Below are 8,766 nucleotides of genomic sequence, written 5' to 3' on the forward strand. Positions count from 1 at the left end.
CATTCTGAAATGATTTTGAATTTGATTCTAAATTTGAAGTGCTTCTGCATAATCCCTAATTGATTCTCCCACTATCATAGTTCTTCTGAGATGACTTCTTCTTCTTAGGTGCTTTCTTCTTAAGCTTCTTTCCCATTGTTGCATGGATCTCTTTCAAGCGATCAAGCTTCTACCAAAGGACCTGCTCTGATACCAATTGTTGGAAATAATACTGAGAGGGGGTGGTGAATCAGTATTATCAGATCAATATGACTTTTCACTTTCCATATTAAGATTCATATGTGATGCAACAAGTATATATCCAGTAAACATATGATTCAGTTAGTTGATCTCTAATGAGTGCATCAGAACATTATTAACCATATGAGTAGTAAACCGGAGCAGTAAAATAGAACAGATCATCGCACACAAGAAGCACGCATGAACACCATGATCTAAGGTGGAAACCCAATGTGAGTAAAAACCACTTGCTGCAAGTCGTCTCAATCTTCTTTAATAATAAATACCTTTTACAATAGTTCTTTACTGGTGTCAACTTATACCAGTACAAAAGCTTCTACCTGCAGAAGGCTACAACCTTCTCTAGTTCTCCAGTCTCTCCTGGAAGGGAGCTACAACCCCCTTTGCTCTTGTACTAGCCGATGTACTAGTACATAGGTGCCGAGCTACCGAGGGCTACAGCCTTCTCTTTCTTCCTCCAAGTACCACGTTTCATCAATTTTTAGACTGGATATACTGAAGCACAACATCATAATTTGAAAGGCCACGTTTCATCCAATTTTCATACTGGACCCAACAACAACATTGAAGCACAAGAAAAACCCATCAACTACACTTGCATCATCAATATCTGATTTATCCAATACTGTAACACTGTCAATCAACACAGTCACATCACAGACAATAGAACTCTACAATAATAACCAGATCCAACTGTATCATCAAAAACATGCATCAGAGTGCATACGCTTCTTGGAAGTGCTAAACCTGCGTCTATACACAACTTCACCAAAGTGAACCAGCATATATATCATCAATTACTTACTTATAAGTTGATACACTTCCTAACTTCAGACATATCCAGATTATTACTTGTACAAGGATAATATGTGTGTTAGCAAACCGATCTAGTCCATTAGATCACATAAATATGAGTAATTATGATCCTGATCCATTATTAGATCTCATCCATCAACACGAAGGCTAAACACAATCAATCAAACTGAATATGTAGAATACTGACACCATTAAATAGTCATCAAAACACATCAACAACCTGAACCACCTATAACTTTAACCACCATAGCTTAAATGGTATACGCTACTATAATGAACCAAACTTGCGTACATACGCGCTTTCACCAAAGCCAACCCGCGTACAGACCTATAAATATTTAATCATGACTTGCAGTAATTTCAAACTTAAGTTATACCCAGTTTAGATCATTACAAGCGTCAGTATACATATCTAGAATAAGCATAATCAACTATATAGAGATAGTTAATTTCAAACCATTTGATCCTGATTTATCCGTAGATCTTGTTCTCCATCAACTGGTGAGATCTCTCTTTAGCTCAGATCCAGATCTGCACCATAACCCAATCACAATATTCCAGATCTAGCACTTTATCAGATATTCAATAATTCAGAAGATGCCTTTCCAAATAATCTCCTTCCTCTTTTATAGCTTTAGGCCTTTCTCAATACCATGGTCTAAAACCATAGGATCAAAAAAAACTGTTGGACTAATTCCATGAACCAACCATGAAAGTGCGTGAGATCAATACTTTTGGATGCAATACCACAGACCAAAACCATAGGATCAAAAACTGTCGGACTAATACCATGAACCAACCATGAAAGTGCGTGAGATCAACACTTTTGGATGCAATACCACAGACCAAAAACATAGGATCAAAAACTGTTAGACTAATACCATGAACCAACCATGAAAGTGCGTGAACTTTTCTCTTGCATGAAGGGAAATTTTCTCTGCATGAAAGTGCATAAACTTTTCTCTACATGAAATAAACTTTTCTCTGCATAAAAGTGCGTGAACTTTTCTCTATATGAAATAAACTTTTCTTTGCATGAAAGTGCGTGAACTTTTCTCCTGCATGAAGGGAATTTTTCTCTGCATGAAAGTGCGTGAAATTTTCTCTACATGAAATAAAATTTTCTCTGCATAAAAGTGCGTGAAATTTTCTCTACATGAAATAAACTTTTCTCTGCATAAAAGTGCGTGAAATTTTCTCTACATGAAATAAACTTTTCTCTGCATAAAAGTGCGTGAACTTTTCTCTACATGAAATAAAATTTGTTGCACTATAATTTATCAAATAAATTTGCTGCACTATAATTTATCATTTGTGTGATTTGCTATCAAGGACAACACTTGTCTCATAATGCCAACAATCTCCCCCTTTGGACTTGTCATACTGAAAATTGTCATCTGATATCCCTTCTGTAGATTCATCTAGATATATATAAGTGAGTTGATCTTCCACGAGTTGGTTGCCATCAAATACAACACATGTATCATAATGTTTATTTATTACATTTAAAAATTGATAAATAATAATTAATATATTTTTATGATTTTTTTGTAATTTTTTTTTATAAATATAAATAATATGATAAGGAAGTGCCCCTGGGGCTTTGAATTGATGGTGAATGGGTGCGCTGTTAAGGCACTCCTTGCAATAGGTCACGGGTTCAAATCCCCCATAGGTACTTAGGTTAGGTATATAAATTGTTCGTTTGATGTAGTGTTTATTAAAAATTAGCTTAAATTTATCTTAATTGCATATAGAACATATGCATAAACAATTGATTAAATATTAGATGAACATTAGAATTGTTATAATAATAAATGAAAAATAAAAATAAAAAACATATGTAAATTATGATGTAAATGATAAACAGATTAATAACTTTTATTATTATATGAAAATATAATGTCTTGTATCACCAGAAAAGTGTAAATTATGATGTAAATGATGAACAGATTAACAACTTTTATTATTATATGAAAATATAATGTCTTATATCACCCGAACAGATTTCTCCAGCAAACTTTTGAAAGCAAATTCTGTTTATAGCCAAGAACGGCTTTGCAATAGATTTACAGAAGTAGGTAACGACATTCCTTACTTCCGGAAACAACGTCCCATAAAAGGACTATCAGAAATCGCTATCAGTGATTTCAACACTCCAATGCTTCGCTATCCGTTATTTCAAACACTCCAATGCTAGGATTTTTCAGTTCCGATTTAGGGATGCGATAACAATCGCAGACCTAATAACCTTTCCACTCTTCTCTCTCATGGTTTGGGTTCGAGTTGTTCGAGTTCAGATTTTGGCGGTTCCAAAACTCCCTTCCACTGGTTTTTGGTTTTTGCGATGCGATAATGGTTAATTAACATGCAGATTTGACTCTGCCCTTTCATTGTAATGTTCCTTTAAGAGACAACTGTACTCTTTCTTGTTAGGTTTTCCATCACAGATTTCAACCAAATATATAAAATACCAAACGATTTGTTCTAATCCGTTGTTTTTTAAACATCAGAGATAATACTAACCATAAAATCTTGACAAGTAACGTCCTCCGTTTAAAAAAATGATGCAACATTATCATCCAAAGGTCGTCAAAAGAGACGTTGGATACCATGACCCTACTTCTGAGCTGAAACATTGACATAAAAAACATAATACCATAAAGATAAGTTCATAGATATTGGTTTGATAATACTCAAAACAGAATTCAGTGCAGAACTTCATAAGCACATCAACTTAGTCGCAGTAAAAGGCAAAAAAAAAAAACCAATAAGAGATGATGAATCCATCGCAACACCTGAACTCAAAATAGTTGCAGTCATGCTCAAGGGGATATGACTTCACTAAACTTAACGGCTTCATTGATGAGGGCACCCACATCAGTCTCGTCGGCAGAATCCACATCCTCCCAGCAACTATTAGTTGTGTGAGCACCTGGTACTCCATAGTTGGACTTGAACCATCTGCTGCTCAACTTGCATTTCCATATTTTATTCCCCATCATATTAATCATGTCTCCTCTTGTCACCTAGAAAATATGAAATTTGAAATCCTCCGTGCTATACGTTTCAATGTTTCTATAACTGATATTAATGTTCAGAAATCTTCATGGCGGAAGGGAAACAAGTAACTGGTCAGGGGTTCGATCCCTCCACGCTTTGTTTACCCATTCCACCATCCCTGGGGGAATATCAATATCATTCAGATGTTCCATTTCGTGAGTCGCTACTCCCAGCCGGAAATCACTGGTTGTCTGTCCTTCTCTGGAGAAGGTTACAAAACCATGTCTCATCGGCAGCCTTCGAACTCTTGTAATCACAACACTTGTGGGAGATTCGGATTTGTGAGAGGATGAGATGGCGAGTAGAGTCAACAGACATTCATTACTCATGTCACAACGACGGACACGTAATATTGCTGCAGCTCCCCTTGTACCACATCAACCACATGAATACTAATTTTCTTTCCACTGGAGATCTTCACGTATTGTAGCCGTTCTAAGTAAAGCTTCACATCTCTTACGACTGTATCAGAACAAGTCGTAGTGAAGAAAGAATGCAACTTCCCTTCCATGTTGAGTTGCTGTAGGCTGGACAAAGAAATGAAATATCCGTTGTTTACTGATTTAGACAAATCAGGCCCAATGTCGAAAAATAGCTTTCCAAATCGGATCACCAATTTGATCGTCTTGTTCTCGGTCTTTAACTGCAGTGACTTGAGGCACGAAAGCAACATGGTTTTATAGGCAGACAAGCCCCAGTGTGAACAACTAACAGATTCTGAAATATCCTTCTTACTGGAAAACTGAGCAGACAGACTATTCATATCATGACACAATTTCTCGATCGATGACCGCGATCCCTCTCCCGACATCTTATCGCATATCGCTTTGTCCTGACGCAAAAATATGACTTACCAACTTCTCTATCACCCGAACAGATTTCTCCAGCAAACTTTTGAAAGCAAACTCTGTTTATAACCAAGAACGACTCGGGAAGAGATTTAGAGAAGCAGGTAACGAAAAAGTCAGGATGGTATTCTTTACTGTTCGAAATGGCGTCGTATAAAAGGACTATCGGAAATCGCTATCAGCGATTCCAACACTCCAAACACTCCAATGGTAGGCTCCTTCCATTTTGATCTGGTGATGCGATAACAATCGCTGAACCGATAACGTTTCCACTCTTCTCTATAATGGTTTGGGTCTGGGATGTCGGAGTTCGGACTTCTGCAGTTCCAAAGGTCCCTTCCACTCTATTTGTAGTTCTTACAATGCAATAATGGTTCGAACCCAATACGGGTATAAGGATGATTATTAGCTAATTAAGAGGGATACTTACTTGGTAACTGGTGCGGCCCTGATTTTGAGGGTTGGATACGTCGGAAATGGCTATGATTTGGAGAGGTTCGTTGCCATCATTGTAACACCGGTAGGCTACTCCTGCAAATATGGCTATTACGTCTCTTCTTCTCACTCGCCTCACTTTCTGACTTGAGTCTTCTTTTTCATCGCCCTCTTCTTCCCCTCGTGTCTCTAACATGTCCCTTGATCACCCCTGAAACGAAGATTCATCTTTTCTGTAAGTCTCCGGACACCCTGGTAACACAATGCTTACTCTGCCCTCACCTGCACATATAGAAGCAATTATAATAGTAAGAATTTTAGGGAATCATGCGACATACAGAAAGTTGTATTAGAGTACCTCGGTGAACATAAAGCAGCAGAGGGGCGTTGGGATATTGGGGTAGCGACATGGCGTCCCTTTCGATCGTCTTTCTGGAGAAGGCAACGCCTGCACTCTCCAATTCGTCAGTGTCTTCTGGGTTCGACAACTCGAAAGTGCCACCTTCCGATCTTAACGATTCCAATTCAGACGGTTCGTGGGTGCTTAGCCACTGCAGCCTCCGACATGCTGATGATCTTTCATCATGCCGGTATTCCTCCTCTCGTCCATAATGAAAGCCTCTTCTTTCCTGGGCAGTGATAGGGGATACTGAAATAAGAAGAAATGAAAAGTAGAGCATCAGAAGTGTTGATCCCACTCTCATCCTTCGCTCCATTTCAGAACCAAAGGTTTTGCTCGATGGACTGCTGCTTGCTTTTACTCAATCCAGTCCCTGTGTAGTGTATAATTATGAGCGAATATATATTCGGTTTCATACATTTCAGAATGCAAAGAGACATCAGTTTCGATGTTTTTTTGGCATTAATTTTTTAATTTTTTTTTTCCTTATCATTTTTTCTAATTTTATATAGTGGGGAGAATGCCAACAGTCAAGCATTTCATGATTAATGATGGGATGATTGCATGTCGTCAGGTTGTACATATGTACATATGGAAGGAAAACTACTCTTCCATCCTATATGGTTTCATATTCTTTTTATTTTATTTTTTAATATTATTTTTGTTATTCCTTATACATGGAGATAAATCAGACACATTAAAATTTTAATTTCATTTGGTTAAAAAATTAATTTAAGTAAGGTTTAAACACCCATTTTAGATATGAAGGAAATTATGACTTTTAATTTCAGTCATTGATCTAGTGAAGACTACAAGAATATACTGGCATCTTTTAATTGAGGGGATCCGATAAAAAAGATTAATTAAGAAAATGATTAACTTGCCCATTCTAATAAGGAGTAATTAAATATATGTTTTGATGGGTAATTTTTTTTGGAGTTGTCTATAATGAGACTTTTTGGAGAGGGGATACGGCAAAAGAAATTGAGGTTAAATCTTGATCTGTTGCAGTTAAAATGGTTTTTTAACTACATATTTGGATTCAACACCCTAAAAACACTTGGACGCTTCGATTGTAGCTATCAAACTTGCGATCTCAATAAATTGCTCCCAGATTTTGATCGGAAAAGCCAACTAGAAAGGCTTCCAAAAGTCGCATTATAGACAACTACAATTTTTTTATCTCCCATTGGAGTGAGTGGAGGTAAATATGTAATATTAAAAACATTACCAGTCTTTTTAATATATAATAGAAAAGAGGTTTAATATAAGAAAGATGCTTTTTTAATAGATAGCAAAAAAGATATTAATACAACAAAGATGTGTAGTTTTTCAATATTCAAGGACATATAACGTATAGTAATTCACTTGTGTGTTGAAATGGGGGTTGGAGAATTTTTAGTTTTTACTGAGTCAGTGGTTAAGATTTAAGAATGGCAAAACGTCTCTAGTTTTATAGAGGCTTGGATGGATGAGATTATTTTACGGCGATTGATATGTTTTCGTAGGAGAAAGGGATCGGGGAAAAAACATTTCGATCGTTTCGATTTAACTCGTCAATCATCTCATCCGTGCTTTTCATTAATCCTCATGGGATGGGCGATATCACTTGAGGATCCGTTGCAATGACCATTTCAAACAATGTTCTTTTGGAGCAAAAGTTTAAACTTTGTTGGGGCGCGAGCGATGAAGGACACATCGAACAAATAGTTTTTGCATGTAAAATGTAAATGTGTTAGAAAACTTGCACAGATGAATCTAGAAAATCGAAAGAACAAAAGAATGATTCATTAGAAAATAGGTTACAATGTTCATGACATAGCATTACTGGGTGAATATCCCAAGGTAATGCACCATAGTGGTGATTAATGAGAAGACTCAACAGCTACAACAAGTTCTAGAGAGAACTATCCAGTTGCGGAGTGAAAGAAGGAGCAAATCAGAGAGTAAATAATGTAGAATGACTAACCAGTTGCAGAGTTAAAGAAGGAGAAAATCAAGGAGTAAATCATGCAGAAGAACTAACCAGTTGTGGAGTTAAAGAAGGAGCAATTTAGGGAGTAAATCATGCAGAAGGAATCTTGCATGTAGTCCCATGCCCTAACTAAGTGTTTGCATGTAGGTGTGTAGTACTTCCAACACCCCCACTAAACACCACTATGGGGAAAAATAGAAAATGAGCCTTGGCAGTTAAGGCCAAAGGTCATTCAAAATACAGTGCAACTTGTACTAAAATTGAGGAAAGAGGGAAAACCTCATGGGAAAGCCCCCCCCCCTCAAAATACAATGTAATCAAAAGAAAAGAGGAAGAAAAGACAGCTGCTAAGCAACTATGTCCTTCACTCCAAGACGATCGTGCAGAGAGCAAAACTTCTGCTCAGTGAATGTCTTGGTGAAGATGTCTATAGTCTGTTCTGTGGAAGGACAAAACTGCAAATCAATGACCCAATCATGTACTAAGTCTCTGATGTAGTGCATATGGATCTCTATGTGCTTCGTCCGCTGCCAGTGTACTAGATCCCTGCAAAATTTGAGAGTGTTGTGGTTGTCACACCAGATGACAATGGGCTGGTAGAACTAGACGTCCAACTTAGTGAGGAAGTGTTGTAGCCACAAACCCTAAATGGTGATGTTGACTACTCCTCTGTACTCGGCCTCAGCTGAAGAGAGACCAATAGCAGCCTACTTCTTGCTCGACCAACAAATAGGGACAGATCCTAGACTCAGTGAATATCTGGAGGTGGACTTGCGATCAATGTTGTCTCCCACCTAATCAGAATCTGTGAAGCTAAGGGGATTCAATTCAGTGCCTGCTGCATAGTGAATCCGGAAGGTGATGGTGCCCTGCACATAGTAGAGGATGTGCTTGGCAGCATTCTAGTGTAGCTCATGCGGCTCCTGCATGTATATGGAAACTGCCCCTACTGCGTGTCAGAGATTTGTTCTAGAGTGGGTGAGGTACAA

The 8,766-nt window shown here is 37.6% G+C and overlaps 1 pseudogene; it reads right to left on the minus strand.

The window, feature by feature from the left end:
* Window positions 1–3,881: 3,881 nt before the first annotated feature.
* On the minus strand, window positions 3,882–4,448 carry LOC149265297 (uncharacterized; annotated as a pseudogene).
* Window positions 4,449–8,766: the final 4,318 nt, after the last annotated feature.

The sequence above is a fragment of the Pinus tabuliformis genome, chromosome 6 (assembly GCF_031772625.1).
Source record: "Pinus tabuliformis cultivar Carrire ecotype Pingquan chromosome 6, CPIR1, whole genome shotgun sequence".
Taxonomy (NCBI): Eukaryota; Viridiplantae; Streptophyta; class Pinopsida; order Pinales; family Pinaceae; genus Pinus; species Pinus tabuliformis.